The sequence below is a fragment of the Limanda limanda genome, chromosome 6, assembly GCF_963576545.1.
Source record: "Limanda limanda chromosome 6, fLimLim1.1, whole genome shotgun sequence".
In the NCBI taxonomy this organism is placed as follows: Eukaryota; Metazoa; Chordata; class Actinopteri; order Pleuronectiformes; family Pleuronectidae; genus Limanda; species Limanda limanda.
The window spans coordinates 11,736,242-11,756,587 of record NC_083641.1 but is presented as its reverse complement, the minus strand read 5'-3'; positions in this window follow the sequence as shown (position 1 = coordinate 11,756,587).

The window sequence follows — 20,346 nt, the reverse complement described above, 5'->3', positions numbered from 1 at the left end:
CTCCTCTTAACACTGTTACTTATAATTTCAAAAAACAAGATGGCTTTGGACAAAATGCCAAATTCAAGGTTTTAAAACGGCATTTCAAAAAACAATGGGTGGTTTCCCACTTGTTTGACACCAATGAATGTGTTCCCTGAAAGTGTTAACTTTGAGGTTGGGGAACATGAACCCTAATAGTCTCCATATCAATGTCTGAAGAGTCAAACAATGCTTGTTTCAACAAATATCTGAATCAATATCAATGCATTACAAAAACGGTTCATATTCACTGTCATGACAAATAGGAAAATATATTAGTACTGTTTTAAAAGTGTCAACAACTAATGGGGCCTCTTTGGTGGATTGTAACAGACAAAACTATGAAACAGTCTAATGTTTTTTACTGAACGTTTTAAAGAGATTTAGCCTCATTTAAGAGTAAAGATGTCAATTTAACTAAAACTGGGATAGGCTAGTAATGTTGTTTTTGTTCACATGTTTACAAAAGAAAAGCCACCCCAACCTGTTAAAATAATCAACTGTGTTCCGAGAAGATGTTTGTATTTTTGTATTGTATAAATTCAGCAGGTCTTTTTTCTTTTAGCATTGTTATACCTTTTTGAATGTAGTTTTAAAGTGAACAAAAAAAACTTTTAAAGAGCTTTACGAAGAAAATGCTTGACATTTTGTACCATGAATGTAATGAAATGTTTCCAGTTTTATACAAAGAGATTTAACAGCACAGAGTGATATGAATAAAGTTTACTGCAAAATGCATTCTTGTAAGTGTCTTATAGTCTCTGTGAGTGTTTTCTAATGAGCTGAAGGACAAAGCGTTTTTAGCATCAACATCAATCAGGAAGTCAAATATAGTGTGACTATTATGTATTTATACGCAAACAAAATGAGAAATAACTTGACAATGGAAATATTCTTTCTGTGTTACACAAGTATATAATTTGTTTTGGTGGTGAGAAGGTCCAGCTGCTCTGCCTTCTTCAGCACAGTGCTTCAGACTGTGGGGATGGGTTAAAGTGCAGGAATCAGAACAGACAGAAGCAATACTTACAGAAAGAGCAGCCTTAAAGACGTCAAATTATACTAAAACACATCGTTTTACCTTGACCTTAGTGAATGGGGAGTTTCCAGTTGGTTTTAGGGAAGCAAACACTCTGCAGTGATGACATTTAGCACCATAATGTTAAACCTGTCAGTCAAACTTTTGTTTGAGTGTGAAAAATTATGGTTACAAATAATAAAATAATGGGTTCTCCTAGGGAAAGGGTTTTGATTGATATATTATTATATATTTATGTCACAAAAAGCATGAATGAATGTCTGTTTGTGTGTGTGTCCCTCTTTTTCACGTGTATATATAGGCATATGGTTACTGTACAGTAGAGTTGGGATCAGACTGTAGCAGAAGGAACCTTTGAACTGCACCAGGAGCCAAACTGTCAGCAAGTATCATTTAACAGCTGAAGAGGCAGGTTATAGAAATCTCCTTTGGCACAAAACATCTACTATGAATAATAATAATGCATGAGGAGTTTTCTGTAAACCTCACTATGTGCACTTCACTGTGAATGAACAATGTATAAGATATTTGGCTTCTAATTCAGTCATGCATCAAATTGAAACAGGAGTGGGCGGCTGTTTAAGAGAACAGCGCATGAGAACTGTCATATCTGTGGTGAGACATTGGATTCATCAGTTTACATAATTTACCCTATAAATAGATTTATTTTTCCAGCAGCAACACCTGTCGTCTGAGGTCTAATGTGCTAACTGAGCCAAACATGTCGGAGCACCATCAGTCAGATTATTGTATAAAACTATGTTACTATATTTGGGAACATATACCACTTATTTATCATTTTTACCAAAACTATGATCTGAAAATAAAACAAGAGGCAGGTAATCTAAAAAAAAAAAGCTCTTCTGGCAGCACCTACTGCTCTTTTACGGTTATGTTTGGAAAAGCAACGAATCAGAGCCAGGAGGATCTAGTGTCAATCACTGCTTGTTTTTGAATTGCAACTGTTACTGCGGGTTAGTGTCATATTATCGTATTTGTAAATTTGTCTAAAAGTTGTTTGCTACTTTGGTAAAATTTCATTTCACCTCTTATTTCAAAAACCACCAACTGCAGCTTTAACTAAAACAAAACTTACATTTGAAATACATCTTTTATTAGAGGTAACTGGCGAAATGCAAAAAGATCATATTTATTATGACTTGAAAACCGAAAATATATCACAGACGACAGGAGTTGAAAATGTATCTTGTTGCTGTATCTTGTAGACAAATAAATACTTTGCTCATCCCGAGTTAACTGGCTTTCGGTCAGTGACTTGTGTTGCTTTCATTGATTGTCTCCTGTGCAGGTTTTTGTGAGTCACTCTGTGAACCATCAGCCAAATGCTTACACAATCAAAGTGAGCTCCAGGCGAGCTGGTCACAGCTGTTCAGGATGTTCTATACAGTGTTGACAAAAGCCTCTGGAGAAAAGCTGTTTTTTCTGGTTCTTATTCAACGATGGAAGGTGAATAAGGATGCACTCCAGCAGCAGCTGTAGCCCGGGGGAACGAGGTTGAGATGCATAGATGCACATACATGAACTCACACCTGAGCAGCTTCATTCAAGCAAAGATGCGTTTAGAAGCAGCCTGGAGATGCAGTGACCAACATGTACACGTTTCTTTAGTTAAGCCTCGACAAAAAAATCACATGTTGTTTTATTCAAAATGTGCAAACTTTTTGGACTTTTTTCATGTTTAGGTCTTTGCAACACCATTAATTTCAACAGTGATGTGAGGAGAATAAAATATAAATTGATTATTAGCCAATTTTAGTCACAGATCAATGTGTTACCCATGTTTAAAAAAGAGACCACAATGAGCACACACATGCACAGCGACTAACACTCACTTAATTATATATCGTTATATATTATATATTGATTACGTCCGATATTCACTCACCACAAGCCCATGACAGACTTTACACTAGAAAAAATCCCTTCCAAAACACCCTGCAGTCTCAAACATCAACACAGGGGGGCGCCCTCCTCCTGCTCAGTTTAGCTCAGCTGCACAGTGATACGGTGTAGTGTCTGCTGCTGTTGACCCAGATGGAAGATTTTTTTAAAATACACATGAATACGTGCATGTGTGTTTACAAAGATCTAGATGGGCACATGCATTTTTCAGTGTTGGATATGCAATTGTGCATCAATCTTATTGCTGTCGATGATGATCCTTACTCTCTATGTGTGTGCGTGTCTGTGTGTGTGTGTGTGTGTGTGTGTGTGTGTGTGTGTGTGTGTGTGTGTGTGTGTGTGTGTGTGTGTGTGTGTGTGTGTGTGTGTGTGTGTGTGTGTGTGTGTGTGTGTGTGCGAGAGTATTTTCCTCTAAGTCAGAATTGATATATCATCCATTAAGACAAATAAAGAGAGACCCTGATTATAAGAGAGCGCATGAGTGGGGGAAGGAAATGATAGAGTAATCTTTGCTAACAATCTAACAGTGACATTAATTATCACTAATGGTTAAGATGATACAGATCCCTGAACGGGACTGAACGGATGGGGTGTCTGACTCATCTACAGTCAAACACTACTTCTACTGGAGTAAATAGGGAAGACTGCCTCTGAAAACAAGCCTCTACTACTTTCAGTAGTCATAGTTTGAACACTTCTGCGTTTTTGTGTATACTTCGTTACTCTGCATACAAATATTCTATGTGAAGTGATTTTTTTCTTTTCTAGAAGTAATCTGATACATGATGTTATTCTGAGCTCACTATATCCAGAAAGATGAAAAAGTAAAACAGAATTCAAGTAAGAGGAAGAACACACACTACACACTACACACTACACAATACACACAACACACTACACACTACACAATACACACTACACACTACACATACACTACACACACACTACACTCTTGGACCAGAGTTGCCACATCTTTAAAGTATTTAGTAGGATTAACCACTGTGTCAGTTCTGCTTCTCCCTCTACCTTATGCAGTATGTACAGTGCTTTTATGCGTACAGTATGTGGGAACATTTATGCCTATGAAAATCTGAACAACAACATCAGTAACATCTACACAACATTACACTGTAATGTCATCTGTAGTACCAAGATATTTTAAACCACCAGTTACAGTTTTTCTCGATTGCTTTAAAACTAAAATCAAAAGTATTACACAATTATCAAAACCTTACACTCAAGGAGCATAACATGAGCCCAGATCTGCACCACTATAAGCACAATGTCAGCTTCACACTTTTTGCAAAACAATACAAACAGTGATTTGCAAAACACTAAACACACTTGTATACATTAGGCACAGAAGTATATGAAGATGTCACTTCCTTGCAATTCCTAAGCACTGACTGGCAAATGACCACCCCATGAGCCAATTGGTTAAACACAGCCATAAGGTGCGCAAACACATGATTGCTTAATTTTAGACACACCAATCAGGTTTAAACACTATACAAATGCAGCAGCTGAGTTCACCTGTCTTCAACCAAAATGGAGCTTGTGCTCAAAAAAGAAGAAGAGTGAGGGTGAGAGGGGGAATCCACGGAGGAGGAGAAGGCTGCGGCTGCAGCATGAGTATGTTGAGGGATGTATTGCTCACTTTAGCACTGTGATGTTGCATACTGCACACGTAACCTTTATCATGTAAATGTACTGTATACCAGACCTATGCTGACCTACAAAATCGTGTCTTTCACTGTATTTCGGAGAGTTTTACAGATGGATGCTGAGGAAATCCCGCATGAATTCGTATATATAGATGAGGCAGGGTTCAACCTGACAAAAGCAAGAAGGAGAGGCGGAAATATCATTGGCCATGGGGCTATAATCAATGTCCCAGGGCAACGTGGGTGTAACATCACCCTTTGCGCTGCCATTACACAGAATGGGGTCCTCCTCCGTCACGCCAGTAGGGGCCCTTACAACACACCTCACATTCTCACAGGTTTGGATCGATTGCACAACATCGTCACAGCAGTAAACCACATGCTCCAGATGCAAAACACTGTCATCTTGGTAAATGTGTCATTCCACCTCTCTGCTCTGGTCCAGAACTGGTTTCAACATCATCCACAGTTTACAGTACTATACCTTCCACCATGCTCTCAATTTCTAAACCCAATCAAAGAGTTTTCTCAGCATGGCGGTGGAGGGTTTACAATCTCAGACCCCTGAAATTGCTAAAAGTGTTTGAGGTTAGCAGCAGCAGTGTGTAACTGGCCCAAACAGAATTAAGTCATATGAAACGTGTGTGTTTCATATGGTAAAAAAATATGGTTTTGATAAATAAGTGTATAGTTTTTACAAGAGTGTTTCATTTTGCAAAGGATCTGAGGTGTTCTGCTGATTGGGTGTGTGGTTGTGCTAATTGTGTGTAGTGTTTTGAAACACCGGGCCCTGTTTTGAAAATCGTGCTTCAGCAATCGAGAAAAACTGTAAACTATAAACAATTTCCTATTTTGTTTATATTCAAAAGATATTTGTATATTCATAATATATATATATCTATATTTATAGATATATATATTACTATACATGTAAAATTAAATTAAATTAAAATAAGGGTTAACCATTTGTATTTGATAATATTGGTCAGCAATACAACACTAAGTTGACAAGCAGAGGAAGCCCGCTTAACTGTACATATATCTCTCATATTAATGATAGTGTTACTCAACTGAACTGCGGGAAAAGAAAACAGGCAAACTTTTTCTAACATCTTCATTTAGTGGGAGGAGGACTCGTCAATGATATGATGTTATTGGATGTTTACAGAAATTCAGATGCTTTTCTTATACATCCTGTGTGTACAAATGAAGAATCTGGAACACGACAGGTGGAGTTTAAGTGCACTCTCAAAGGTGGTGAGTCGGGAAAGACGTGGATAATACCTGATAATATAAATAGTTGAATCCGCATTTAAGCAGAAACCAGTCAGTGTGCAACTTATAGAAAGACGATTTTCTCTGTTGTGATTGGAGGAGCTCTTGAAATGAAGTTATGTTGACTTGGTTTAAGTTGTTTCTGTCATTGTACTTTGTCCGTATTACAATACACACAGCTACGTCCAGGCTAGCACTGTTGGCGGTATACGCTATGGAAGGGGAGATGATTTTAGCACACAGGGATGGACATTCCCTTAATGTCGTTGTTAAAAAAAATATTTTATCAATGAAAATACACAGCGACGGTGAGTTTAAAACTCCATTTTGGTCTCCAACTTTTCATCACTGATACTGTTTGGAGATCTTTTCTCAGGACGTTAGGTTCCTCTCGTTAAAGTCTCATCTGTGTCACGAGGAAAATGTGAACAGATTAATACAACTTGTCAAATATATTTCTATATTAAATCTACCTCAGAAAACAATCAAATGTATGCAGAAGCAGTGAGTCAAAACGGTTGGAGTAGGATGTTTGGAAATGATTAAGGATTGAAAATTAAGACTCATTCAGACCAAAAGGTTTATCCATGACCTAGATGAGTCAGAGACCTACAAGAGAATCAGATGTAAGAGTGTAGTTGCAGAGATATAATTCCTACAAAACACAGCTAACTCATCACACTCACACTCATGAACACAGTCGCGCAGACACAAACCCCTCCCATCTGGTCGGCAGCACAGATGGTGGCACTGGGTGATGCTGGAGGCCAAAAGGACAGCGCTAACCAGTTACACACACACACACACACACACACACACACACACACACACACACACACACACACACACACACACACACACACACACACACACACACATACTCTCTCTCCTACAATTCTTCTATTTCTCTATTTCTCTCTTTGACCATACAAACAAACTCAATGAGGCTAAGGTTGCATTTATTTGTTCAGTGAGTCGGTCGCTGTTTGTCAAACAGAATTGTCAAACAGGATTTGCCTTTCAAATGAGAGTACTGTTTTTCCAGCCTGCGTGTGCGCTCGTGCGTGCGATCATGTGTGCATGCGTCATGAACATGCACATGCACACATATTCTCTGTTAAGCCTGTAATCGATTTCCAGCTGTGGTATCACACCACAGGAGATCCGCTCTTATTATCGATGCCATCAGGATAATGTGTGTGTGTGTGTGTGTTTGTGTGTGTGTGCGTGTGTGACTGCACTGTGGATGGTGCTCAGGTATGCATGCATAACTAACCTTGTTGTACGTTCATTTTTCAGCAGGTTGTTTTTTTTGTTCTTGTCAGACAGATGGGGAGGGAGTGAGTGTATGTGTGTGTGTGTGTGTGTGTGTTCGGTGTGTGTGTGTGGGTGTGTGTGTGTGTGGGAGGAGGTCTATATGTTCCTGCCTATGAGAAAATATGAATGTACTGTGTGTGTTTTATTCATGTAGCAGGGTTATGAATGGTGTTCACATGTCGTGAGAGCTTTCCTCTCCCAGAGCCTGTCCACTCTGCTCTGGAAGCATCTCTCGGCGAGAGAGGGAAGGGACAGAAAACACAAGTGAAGGACGGCGAAAGAGAAAGGGAGGTGGAGACGTGGTGATGGAATATGGGGAATATGTGGAGAGGTTCTGAGACAGAGGGGGGGGGTTAGGGAGGATGGAGGAGTGAAGAGGGAAAACAGGAGGAAGATAGGAGGACAGGGAGAGAGGCAGAGAAAGACAAATGGGGAGAGGGAAATGAGGAAGGGAGAGAAAGATGAGGATGAGGAGGAGGAGGAGGAGGCATTTTAGTAAAAGCACAGACTGAGGCTGCAGGAGCAGGCAGAGGGATGGAATGGAGAGAGTCGATGAGGGCGGTCAAAATTAAGAAAGAGGAGAGGAGAGAGCATCAAGTTTCCCATGCAGGTAAAAAAAAGAGAAACATGGGTCAGCTCTTGATGAGAAGATTATTTGAACAGTTTTGACAAACAGTAACTGAGAGAGCACTTTTCTTCCATGACAGAAAAGATTTCCTGATCATTCCTCCATCCATCCATAAATCCATACTCGTCCATCATTCTCTCTCTCCATCAACCATCCATACATCCACGTGCGCCTGTCCCCTCAACCTTCACCCATCCATCCCTTTCTTTCCCAAACAAGCTCCACATTGGCTTCACTCCATATCCTTCTTACAATCATCTCTCCATTCCACCCACACACAAGCTCTTCTTCCTCATAACCTCCCCCCTCTTCTTAACTCTCCTCCTCATCGCCTCCTCTCTTCCCCCCCCCCCACATCTCCTCAACTGTCATCCTGAAGGCATCTCTCTTTTCTCTTAAACTCAGCTCCCCATCTTTCTTCTCCAGTCGTTGTCCTTTCCTCTCAGAGTGGCTCCTCTCTTGTATATTTGTGTTTTAAGGGAGAGTTTACCTGTTTTATCCCGTCTCTTTCAGATTGTCACACAGTTGAAGAAAGCAGGGATTAAAGAGAGAGGGGGGGGGGGGGGAAGTGTGACTCTCTTCCTCTTTCCTTCATTGCTCTTTGCTTGACTGTCTATCCAGAGGCCATCCCTCCATCTGTCCCAGCCAGGATGCAGCAGCATCATTTCGATGTTTGGGACAAAAAGAGATGCTGAGCACATCCAGGCGTGTCATTAGAAAGAGGAGACAAGAAACACACACACACACACACACACACACACACACACACACACACACACACAGAAGAACATTTGCAAGCTTCTGCGAGGAGCAGGGAGGAGAGAGAACTGCATGACTCAGAGCAGAGCAGCTAGAATACAGTGTATTTATTCCACATGCAAGAGAAGATGCAGAGGGAGACCAGAGAGGCAACGGGGAGAGACACAGGGAGGAAAGACATTGCAGGAGGAGGACCTGACCAGAATTGAGCAGTCGTAAGACTAAGAAGAAATAGACAGGGCGAGGACCGAGGCAGCAGCAGCAGCAGCACTGGCGGGCAGTGAGTGAGATATAGGCCAAGTGAATCAGCGTGCCAGAGGCAGAGGGAGCCAGGTTTGGGACGTGAAGTAAAGGGTTTGGTATGACTGATGGAGGGAAGGTTAAATGAAGGTTTGCTGCGGGGGCGGAAAGTGGACACAGGGACAGGCTTGATGAAAAAAACGCTCGAGTTGCTGCAGGGGAGAAAGTCCTGAGTGACTGTGTCTCGCTACAGGGAGAGAAGATGAGTGAGGTTTGCATATGATCAGGCAAGGTTCCCATTGACCACAGGAAAGGGGGGAAATGGTAGAGAAGCGACAATTCAGGCTACGTTAGCGCAATACATCCAGGGAGAGAGCTGAACAGCTGAAAATACCAGGAAGAGAGGGGAGCAGAACACATCCCAGACCAGGGAACTTGTTGTCCAACCTGCAACAACAGGGACAAGAAACTTTAACTGTGACAGCAACACAGCAAGAGGTTCCTGTTAAATATTGATGCTGTGAGGCCACTCTGGAGAAAGCTTGCTCCGTGCACCACAGAAGAGGAAGCAGCGGGAAGAACCACAGTCATCTTTTTTTTTTTATTCTAAGGGATTTTGTCAGAAGACGGCCAAGGTGAGGCGAAGTTGAGACGTTGCTAGAAATTAAGGCAAGAGCTTCAAATTTGTCAAGACTCTTTGTCTAGAAAACTGGAAGTTTGTCTCACATGGGAACATCTACAGGATGAAGAAGATGTGAGCAATCACATCAGGACTGGAGCGATTCCTTCTTTTCTTCAAGAACCAGGTCTGGCTGCTTTATACAGGTTCATATCCCGGATTGACTTTGAGGTACATCACTACGGGACGAGATGAGCCAAACAGTGGTGAAGCGTGCATGAACGTTTCCTCACATTATTCTGTCCTGGACTGATTGGTACAGTTCCAACTCTGAGAAGGGTCCAGTGGAGGTTTGCCGTCACAGCTTGAGGAAACATATACGTCTGGAAACGCTTTAATGTGTGTCAACACAAAGGATAATTTAATTGGAGGCGAGAGGCATACTTTGTTTTTGTATCCATGACTGGATAAAGTCACGATGGCTCGAAATATCATTGTGACACTAACGTAGAGGCTTCCTCTCCTACCTGACTCATCCATTCCTCAAGACGTCAACACAATAACGCAGGAAGACACAACGCACAACGTCTCCATCCAGCTGCACACATCAGACCAGCTGCGTGTTTGTGTGTGGCAGCGTAAGGACTGTCGAGGAGCTCAGCTGTGTTTGTGCTTTATATGCTTGTGTGAGCTTGTGTAGAGGTGTGTCTGTGTGTGTGTGTGTGTGTGTGTGTGTGTGTGTGTACGTGTGTGTGTGTGTGTGTGAGTGCGCTCAGCTTTGAATTCAGCTGTGTCTGAGTGTATTTCCAAAGCTTTGCCTGGAGCTGTGTGTGGGAGTGTGTGTGTGTGGGAGTGTGTGTGTGTGTGTGTGTGTGTGTGTGTCGCCTGGATTCTCCCCACCAGCGACAGAGCTGGACCTGAACAGCAGCAGTGAGAGGGGGGACAGGGAGGGGGAGGAGGATGAGAAGAGGGAGGTGAAAGAAACCAGCAGGACAGAGGAGAAGAAAAAACTGACAACATGCTCGGATAAGGTGAAGAAAGAGAGGAGTCTTTGGCTGCCCCCCTGGTGCAATGTGTGGTGAGTACACGTCTCTGCTTGTATGCCGTGTGTGTGTCAGCGTCTGTGCAAACGTGTGCCTGAGTGCATGTTACACTGCACGTTCACCAATGAGGACCTTATTCCCTCAGGAGGTTAGCCAAGGTCAAAGGTGAAAGGTCAGCGAGGGCAGCCTCTGAGTTCAGGAGTGTTAAGACAGTTCACGTAATTGGAGGCAGGGTGCTGGGGGGGGTTCTGTGGTCTGACCACATGATACTTGTAGGTTCAGGGGTTCACTGTATGTTTCCATCCACTGATTAAAACGTTTTAATGTGGGTCATGTGATGCTGGTGCCCAGTGGGTCACATGACCTGCAGCCAACTCATGTTTGACTAAACAGAACACCTGCAGTATTTATATCATCATATATCAAAATATACACTAATCTGTATTCACATATGTTTCCATAAATACAAATGTTGTCTTTGCCTCATTTTTTGTCGATTAACATTTTGTAGTGAAAGACTAACACTTAATCACATGTTGTACATAATTCACGCTACATTAGTAATCAGAGGACATTACCATGAATGGCCCCACAAAAAACTTAAGATTATAATTTAAAATGTCTGAATGTGAAATTAGAGAGGATATATCAGCACCTTTTATAATGTAAAAAGTTATTATTGCCTCTGGATGATTGGGATGAAAGGCTTTTTATTATTGTGAGTTTGTGGGCAGGCAAAATTCCTGTTTTCCTTGCTGCATGTGGCTGTGTGAGAAACGTTAACAGTTAGTATAGCAGTGAACATAAAGCAGGGTAAAGCAGGGTATTGGTATCACTTTCCTGGGGCTTCAAAACTTGAGAACCTGTCATGGAACAGTTTTGTTTGTTAGCTATCGTTAATGAGTTTGTGCAAAAATACAGTTTCCAATCGAGCCTGTCAACGTTACTTTTGGTTCTTCAAGTTGTGTCAGTGTCCATTGTCTCATGATGAGATTTTCTCAAACCTTTTAATGACTTGAAGATTTTCATTATCCAGCTCTAATGGGCTGAGATGTCACCTGACTGTTTCCGAAGAAACTTTACCAATCACACACACACTTACATACACACCACACGCACACACGCACTTTTTCCTCCAGACAAACGTGTCCCCTCTATTGCCGTCATGAAAACACGCACTCTTACACTCACACACTCATTCTCTTCTCTGTCCCTCTCACAAGCTCTCACTTGAACACGCACTATGAATACACATGTGCACATACAAGGAAGCAGAGCGGGGGCTGAGGAGAAGTGACAGGCGCTTCATGGCCGTTGGCCTTGTATTGTAGCAGCGCCGGCCTCCAGCTCGTAATGAGGCTGTGGAACGCTTGAGTGTCATACGGATCTGGTACCCACACCATCACTCTGTGCAGCAGCTCAGTGTGTGTGTCTGTGTGTGTGTGAGGGGCAGAAGCAACAACAGAAAAGAATGTGGCACACACACACATACTTTATTTGTACCTCTATGTGAGTGTTATCGATCTCTCCAAAGACTGAGCGATGAGGCTGAGAGTTTCTGTATAGTAGCAAACACAAAAGCTGTGAGATCATTGACTTTGTGTGCAGTCAATAACACGACCAATCAGTGAGTCCGATCAATACCTGCAACTCCTCCTTTCTCTGATCATTAACTGCATGAACAGCTGATAGACACATAGCACAGTGCACCGCAGTAGAACTCAATTTGTCTGTATTGTATTTGACATCCAATAATCACCACACGTCGGATCATGATTAGGGTTATAAAGGGAAGATTTCCTCAACGTGAAGTGTCAGTTTCATTGAATCTATAAAGAGATAAAGAAAAAAAATCCACCCAATAGCAAGAAAATAGAGATAGTGCTCTCATCAATCGTATACCTATAATAAGTGTATAGGAATAAGGATACAGTGAAAGATGGGCACTTCTAAAAATGAATTCATCTATATAACTGTATATACAAACATGAATATACACGCAACAGTGAGTCAAAGTGTAGAGACTGATGGCACAGGTGATGTGTAGGTGGTGGCTGTGAGCAAATAAATCTAATTTGTTGCTTGCAGAACTTTTGAGGGGAAACAAAATGAAACTCTCTGCTATCTGAGCAGCCATCAGGCCTACTGACTGTGAAGGAGCACTCGGGTTTATCAAGTGGGACACAATGTTTTCATATCCTGATGTAACAACACAATTTCAACATAAACTCTGTCTGAAGGGTCTGATTTTATTCTTCGTTAAATCATTCCAAGATGCCAAGATTGAAGTCATCCATCTTGGGACATGTTGCCGACATGAACTTCAGAAAATGTCCTGAAAACTGGGTCCAGAAATTCTCTGGAGTTTGCCTTTCAGATATAAGAACAGAGCAGGAGATTCTCCAAGTCAGTCACATCCACAACAACAGGAGAATGTCTGTTACATTCAGCTGAGGGGTGGCGTCTGGGTAGTGTATGAGGCAGGACATGACATTTATTCCATTGTGCAATTCAGATCAATCTTCTTTTTTTTTTTTTTGCAATACATAAGCACCGGTGTTGGCTCTTATTACTAAAAGCTCTTGATTCTGATTGTGTTTCCCAGTTCACATCATCATTGACATCATCTGCATTTACGGCACCTCTTTTTCAACCTCAAATATTTGCTTTCCTCCAGTTTCACGTCCATTGTGTGTCAGAAACATCATCAACACGCCCAATCACATGGACAATTTACAATGTGACTGGCAGGAAAAGTTCTGGAAAATGCAGCAACTGACACGGACATTTGCATTCACATTTATTTTCACTCTTCACTCTAAAGATAAAAGAAACTCATCAGGATGTATAGAAAACTGTACAGAAGAAAGCATGTGGATGATATTAAATAAAAGATTTTAAGTACAAGTTGGTTTAGACATGAAATAAAAAGTGTGATTAATTACAGATGGAGACCATCTATACACAGTCATGGAGGAAAAGGTTACTGATATTTGAGAGCTCACAAAATACTCAACACAAACACACACTCTCCTCCCCAGACAGATTTATTTTATTTTATCCTCCAACCCTACATTTTCAATATTGTTTACTCTCTTCATTTCAAGAGAAAAACCGTGCCACATATCGACGGGTCTACGTTTAATTATGTCTGCATGTTTGTACCGTAGCTCTGTATTTGTCTAGCTGCCTGTTGCTTCTCTGTATCTGTATCTATTTATCTATCGTTTATCTGTCTGTCTGTCTGTCTGTCTGTCTGTCTGTCTGTCTGTCTGTCTGTCTGTCTGTCTGTCTGTCTGTCTGTCTGTCTGTCTGTCTGTCTGTCTGTCTGTCTGTCTGTCTGTCTGTCTGTCTGTCTGTCTGTCTGTCTGTCTGTCTGTCTGTCTGTCTGTCTGTCTGTCTGTCTGTCTGTCTGTCTGTCTGTCTGTCTGTCTGTCTGTCTGTCTGTCTGTCTGTGTGGTTCAAGGAGACACCTATTTTTTTTTTTTTTTATTTCTTCCTCCACAAACTGCAGTCTTTCGGTTTATGCAGTCCCCATAGTATTTGTAGAGGATCATTATTTTTTCTAGTCTGTTATACTACTGGAGACATATTCCTCATTCAGGTGCTGTCATCCAAGGTTTACAAAACCACACCATTAAAATCTAGCTAATAAGACCTGAAATAAATATTTTGTTTATGTTTTTGATTAGGAAGATCTAAGTGTGTAACTGCTCACATTTACTTACACTTCAATAATCCTTATTTTTACTATATTTAGATAACAGTGAGTTTTCCTGGTGTAATTTAAAATATGTATCCCAATGGCTTCTCCCCCTTAGATATTTGAGATCACGATGGTAGTGAATCGTGTAACTTCTCAAACTCTGTAGCAGTAATGCACATTGCACTGCAGATGGATGCTCCACAGGGAATGTACATCACACCGTACACAAATGAATTTGACAGTAAAAAAGGCAGAGCAGCTATCTGCAACCATAATGGTGAATATTATTCATGAGGTTCATAGGGCAGACCTTCGCACATTGCTTATTCAGTGGGGAAGCCGCTGGTGAACTTCCCATGCACTGCTACAGTGCACTTGTTTTGCGCCGCACAGTGTTCGGTTAAAAACAAGTTTGGATTCATATTTCCTATTTTAAAAGTTCTCCAACGTGAATTTGTTTGCATGAACAAAGTTGAGCATACGGTCACAATCAGGACACATAGGTTAATGTTTTAATAAGTTATTAAGTAGGATTACAGTCTAATCTAAATCAAATGACTGTTTTCTACTGCAGGGAGATTAAACTCAACAAGCCTGATATAGACAAATATAAAATAAATTTAAAATATAAAATCATGCCCCTTACTGCTTTTACCTGAGACAATCATCCAAAGAAAATCACATCTGATTCCTCCTGCTCTTTTGTCACAGTATTCTGAGGATGATGAAGGTATATATTCAAACAGTAATTTTTAGTGATTAAATGCCTGAGCGACTGTGGCTCATTAAGATGTATGTTCTTGTACAGAAGGAGAGAGGGATGGGGGAGAGAGAGGAGGCAAAGACTATGTGTATATCTTGGAATATATTTAAAACAATTTCAAGCTTCTGAATGAACATTAAAATATGGTACTGCATATACAGCATGCAGTATCTGTGATCCATGCATTCTCTAAGGTCTGGAGAGTGGTCTGCAAGGCTGACCACTCTGACGCAGGTTTCTTATTTTTTATTTTGTGGAGTCATTCACATTCAGAATACAGGGGGAAATTTTATATAATCTCAGAACGCAATGTAATTTTAATTTTCATAGAAATTAAAGAAAACATTCATTAGCAGATAGATTTGCTGATATGATAGAAATTCTATGTAGAACCCAGATTACATAAGCAAAGTTCAGACATGGACACAAAGTCCTCGTGTTGAGATATCATCAGCTTAGACACATATTATTTAATGTGGATGTTTTACAGTTAAAGTGCTCCTAAAAGCCAATAGGCACATTTGACAAGGTGTCAGTAACAGCCGGCTGCACCTTTTGGGAATACTTATTTTTTTGATAAGCTTTGTATCACTTGTACGTATGTGAATATAGCTATAACAAATCTGCATTCAAATTGAAACATTGCTGCTTTAACTTCTGTAGCACATCGGAACCAAGGGCTTCAGTTTGCTGTTATATGAAGGGTAAAAAGAAAACACACTTCCAGGAATCACTTTTATACAGAGAAATATTTTTATACTCTTTTCTCATGTTTTCATCATTATCTATTATTTTATGTGTCTAAGTTTTGAGGTGGGCCATGCAGTCCCTCTAATTGGGTTGGAAATAATCATGTTATACTGCTGAATGGCTGAGCTGCATCAAAAGACAGAACCATGTCCCTGTCCTTACACACACAAACCTAACACTGGGCACACGCACACACAAACCCACACACACACACACACCTGGGCTGCCACAATAGCTGATGGTTGTTGAAATGTTTACACACAACATAACAAAATATAAAGATAGAACAAGTGGAGAGTAAAGAAAAGATGTAAGAGCTAAAAGACGGATGGACTTGAATGGAGATGATTACAACATTTGACACTGAGTTGTTTTGGGAGAGTTTGATACATCATGAAACCATATCTTTTCTATATTCTATACTTGTTCGTCCTTTATCCTAGGGAGGTGAATTATTGATAAAATTTGGTGAGGTATCCCAGCACTGGATCTAATTACAGACAGTTCAGTGTCTTGGTTAACTTAAATCCTGAATGAAACCCATGAGTCACACTTAATTTAGCTCAGACACTCAGACCGAGAGAGATATAAAGTCGCACGTTTGCACTGACCTCATCCTAACCTCCCTTTCCCTCGATGTTCCCAAACTGTCTCATAGGACGGCGGATAATTCCCTCATCAGCACCCGACCTCATTCATTTTTCATGGACACCATTGATGTTAAATCAGCAGTAATGCTCAACGAGAGAGAGAGAGGGGAATAAATGGAAGAAGAGCAGAGAAGACGAATAAGGAGTGTAATGAATTTTATATACTAGAATTTTAAAGATTTTGAGGATGTTTCACAAAAGCTTTAATTGAAATACTGCGGCAGATGACACAAGAAATTGCGTAGATGTTGATGAGATAAACACAACAACCCTCTTGTAACTCAAACCTAATTTAAACCTTGGTGATTTAAACTGTGAGATTAACCTGGCGAATATCCCAAGGTTTAATCATATACATTATACACTGCACTTCTTTGGCCCCTTGACAATACACATGCCAAGTGTGAAGCTGATAAAACAGTTCTCAAGTTATGCGATCCACATACAGACGGAGAAAGGAGGTGTTGAATGGGAAAGACAGATAAGGTGACCTGGGTGAGACACACAACAAACCCTTAAAAAAGCTATAGGTGTTCTGGGCACTGCGTCGGATGTATTCTTGTTGAGTTGGACTTGTCTTGAAGTTGACGGGATGTGAAAGAAGTGACAAAATATGAGGAAGGAAGAGGAACAGGTTTTGAAAAGACATGACAACAAGGGCAGTAGGAGAGGTGAGGGGGAATTTGAAAAGGAGGAATAGATTAAGAAAGTAAGAAGGTGGTTAAGGACGACAAAACCACCTTAGAGAATGAGGGACATTGAAGACAGAAAATAGAAATATTTTTAAGTATACGGGCTAGACAGCAGATATAACTAAAAACTAAATCGATTTGACCTTTTGCCTTCCTGTGAGTAATATTTATTACCCAAAGTGCATGCATAAAAAAGTTTGAAAGTGAAAAGATGAGGGACATTTTTGTGTCAGATGAAATTAACCCGTTTCTTTCTTCTCCCCCTCCTATTTCCATTTGCTTCCTTTCTCTCCTTCAATGTCAACTGTATCCCTTTCTTCTACCTCCATCTACCTTCTTCTCTGGAATCCCCGTCTCCAGGCGTCGCGCCCTGTGGGGGTGGGGTTCTGTGATGGTAAATATGGTCCCCGGAGGCCGCTATGTCTGCAGCTCTCACGCAAGAGAGGACGACAACACGAACGACCGCGAGGAGCGAATTTTAGCCGTGCTGGGCATCATCGGGACCATTCTCAATCTTCTAGTGGTCATAATTGTCTACATCTACACCTCCGTCACCTAAGTTTCTCTCTTGGACGATGAAGAGACGTTGACGGTGTCGCCAACTTTGCTTCACACTGCCCTCCCTCCTCTTTAAGTATTGATGTACTTTATATACTCTGAGGTTTTGATTATGCAGAGTAAGTGCTGAGATGTGAGATCGGTGGCGGTGTGTCCAGCTGGAGAGAAGCCATATTTATCTACACCTGCACCACGACTTGTCCCTGAGGACTTATCTCCGTTTGCCTGGAGACTGCTGCCCTTCAGAGTGTTGGAGCTGCAGGTGGAATCATCCACACTGACTCCAGCACTTGCTTACGGTGTCCGGTCAGCCATTGGTCCGGTGTTTGGTATACTGACCCATGACTGTGGTATAGCCTTTCCGGGACTGCTTTAATAGCAGGAGTGTAGCTCTTATCAGTCTTTGGTCGCTGCATCTGCCTTTTTGTCTATTAACTCTGTGTCGGTCTGTTTTTATGCATTTTTTATTTGGCAGAAGTCACTGCCAATAAGGTTTATCTACACAGTCCAACATACAAAGAACTCTGAGTTAACTTGATCAAATTGGTAGATAAAACTAAACAAGGGACAAAAAAACGCCAAGTGACTTAACGACAGAGGGACCTCTCTCGGCCTATCTGCTCCCGACCAAAGTTAAATCTACTTGAACAGAGCATCTGTATGATTGCTCATCACTGAATCCTAATTTCTGTGTAGTAGAGTCACTAAAAAGATTTCTACATGGACTTGACGTGTCCATACCTGAGCACACCAGAGGAGAGATTCCTGGCAGTGCTGGGCGTCATCGGCATCGTACTCAACCTCCTGCTGCTCGTCTTCGTGTACATATACACCTCCATCTGATGTGTGCTAACTCGCCGCACCTATGATAGCCGCAGCTTTACTGATCAGGGGCTTCCATTGATCGTAGCGTACACACATGTATATTATCTTTAAGCTAAGCACACCCTTATTCATTGTTTGGGGTTTATGTATTTCCTAGGGGGTTTTCTTTGCCTTATAATCTAATGTTTTTCCAATAATAGCGGTAAAAGGTGATGAGAGGATTTGAAAGTAAATCCAGTGAGTTTAAGATAAGAAGTGTACTTTATTATAGAAATACAAAATTGTCTTTTTTATGTGGAATTTTTTTCCCCCACAGTTTTTGAATACGCAGCACTAGCTCATTCACATGATGTTTACTTGATCTTATATTGCTACAATCAAATTATAAAGCAAATTCTCACAAGTTAACCAAACTAAGTGATGTAACGACTGCCATCTTTTTTTTGTAAATCTGTTATTTCTACGTGTTTACGGACATTGGAAACGCCCAGACATGAAACTGGATGGTGCTGATGTTTCAGCAGCTTTGCACATCGGCAAAGATCCCTCTGAGGGCGGTTGGTGCCACAGATTAACGTTGTATTTTGTTGTATCATGTTTCTCTGATTGGATCTGCACAGAGCAGCAGAGAGGGGAAAGCATGGAACTAAGGCTGTGTCGCACAAATCAGGATGGTGCACTGTTTCAGCACAATACAAAGGGATGCAACAGTAGCAGAGAAGTCTCGGAGAACCAGTGTGGATTGTCTGGAAAAAGAGGACATAAAAGCTCCCTACAAGGCCTCGCCATCTGTCTCGAACACACAAAAAACTCCCCGGGATTGGGTTGCAACGTTCCCACCGGAGCAGCATATCACTATGGATATGACGTTAGGTTTAACGGCTGCGTCTCTAATGGAGGAGCAAACCTAAACGCAGCTGACAAGCGAGCAGGAGGGATTGGCCTGAATCTCCACTTCATCCTCGTCATTCTCTTCTCCACCAGCAAGCTGACGCCCGAGAAGACATAGTACTGAGAGGTCCCAAGGAAGTCTCTGCCGTCATTTCCCACAGCACATTACTTTTATAAAAAATGTCAACGCACCCGTCCCCGTGAAAAGGACGTCATCTCAGAGAGTCATCTATCAGAGGGTCTGAGAAAGACTCACCAAGGTCGACAGGAACAGCTTGTTTCCTATGATGAATGACCAGTACCTCTGACTGCTCTCTTACCCTATACTGTAACTTAACATGTTGGCTTGTGTGAGTAAGTACTTTGATAATCATTCCATATTAAGGTTCCTTGTTACATTGTGTATGATGTTAGTTTTAGAAACAGTTTAACAATGAGTGTTTTGTTCGGATAAGCTTGAAAACCACAGCCACATGTTTGGGATGAAAACATCAAATATCAATGTTTTTATACGGGCAATAGTCTATTTTTATTAATTGTAGGTGTAGAAGGTGCTGACAAGTAATTCCATGGTCATGTCTACAGAATGCTGGAAGAACACGTGACCACAGTTTCCCAATTCCACGCTTCCATTAAGAATTATTAGACGATGGATCTGAAACCGCCATAAACTAGGATGAGTCTCAATATTTCAATTACCAAGAATTCAGTTGCCTTAGTTCTCTCTCTTTCTCACTTGCACATTCACACTCATACAAGTTTCTGTACTTGAGACACTGTATTTAAAGATTAAATTTGCTTCTAACTATACCCACAACCTGGCAAATATTGTGGTAGTAACCTAATATGGATGCCAGCTTTTGCTGCTGGAACCAGTGGACTGAGCTCTGATGATGATAATATATATCATATTATATATGATATACCATAATGATAGCTATATAAATAATAATGATAATACCATAGATAAAAGATCAACGATA